Genomic DNA, 921 nt, shown 5'->3' with positions numbered 1-921 from the left:
CTGGGAGGTGGAGCTTGTAATGAGCCGAGCTTGCACCACTGCACTCCAGTGTGGGCAACAGAGTGAGACTCCATCTCAGGAAAAAAAAAAAAAAAGAAAAGAAAAGAAAAGAAAAAAGAAAGAACAAGGAACACTTACAGAAGGAAAAATCAAATTTACATACTTAGAAATCATGATACAGTTAACAGAGAAAATTTTGCTTTAAGTTATACCTCCTTTCTTGATTTCCATTAGGGTAACACAGTTTCTCAGAATAATCATGGAGCCATCACCTTTCCACCCAGAGTCGAAAGTAAAACCACTGTTCAAATAACAAGGTCGCCTTCCATGCTTCATATAAGGCATATAATTATCATTTCTAGCTGAAGGCTGGTGGTAATTTTTCTACTTTAACTATAGTCATTGAAAACTGTTACTAAAATTCCTGCTAAAAGGATAGCAATAGCAACAGCTAAAGTCATTCCACAATAAAAATCAACTGTCTTGTCAAAACATCCCCAACAGAGGGCACTGCATATGAGGAGTTTTCTTCCATCAGTTGTATGTCTGGTGCTCTGGTCTGACGATATCAGGCAAAATCGCTCCATCGGTTACTTCTCTTTCTGGGATAGGTAGCTCTGTTGGGGTAGGTATGGTCTCTCTGCGCCCTTTTAAACTTGCTCAAACTTGTGCCTGCTCTGCAACTCTATTCTAGTTTATTCTCAAAATGTATGCTAAATAGAAGAGGTTTTGAAAGACACGCTCAATCCAGACCAGAGTCCTATTATCCTGTTTAGCAGCAAACATCAGAGATACTCCCATGGGAAAACAAAAAAGGTTTTCCCATAACCAATGGCAGTCAAGATAGCACCAATCTTCCATTTTCCTGTGCCTCTCACGACTCTACCAAAGGTACCTGCAAGTGCATCAAGTAGATGAAGG

General features: G+C 39.7%; 1 protein-coding gene across 1 annotated transcript in view; it reads right to left on the bottom strand.

Moving 5' to 3' along the window:
- The window catches only part of TMPRSS11F (transmembrane protease, serine 11F), a 154,180-nt gene that overhangs the window by 79,374 nt on the left and 73,885 nt on the right, over nucleotides 1-921 (bottom strand). The gene's annotated exons all lie outside the window — the stretch shown is intronic.

This window comes from Mandrillus leucophaeus, unplaced genomic scaffold (genome assembly GCF_000951045.1).
Source record: "Mandrillus leucophaeus isolate KB7577 unplaced genomic scaffold, Mleu.le_1.0 Scaffold722, whole genome shotgun sequence".
In the NCBI taxonomy this organism is placed as follows: domain Eukaryota; kingdom Metazoa; phylum Chordata; class Mammalia; order Primates; family Cercopithecidae; genus Mandrillus; species Mandrillus leucophaeus.
Note: the sequence above shows the minus strand (reverse complement) of the source record. Positions and strands in the feature narration are given on the sequence as shown.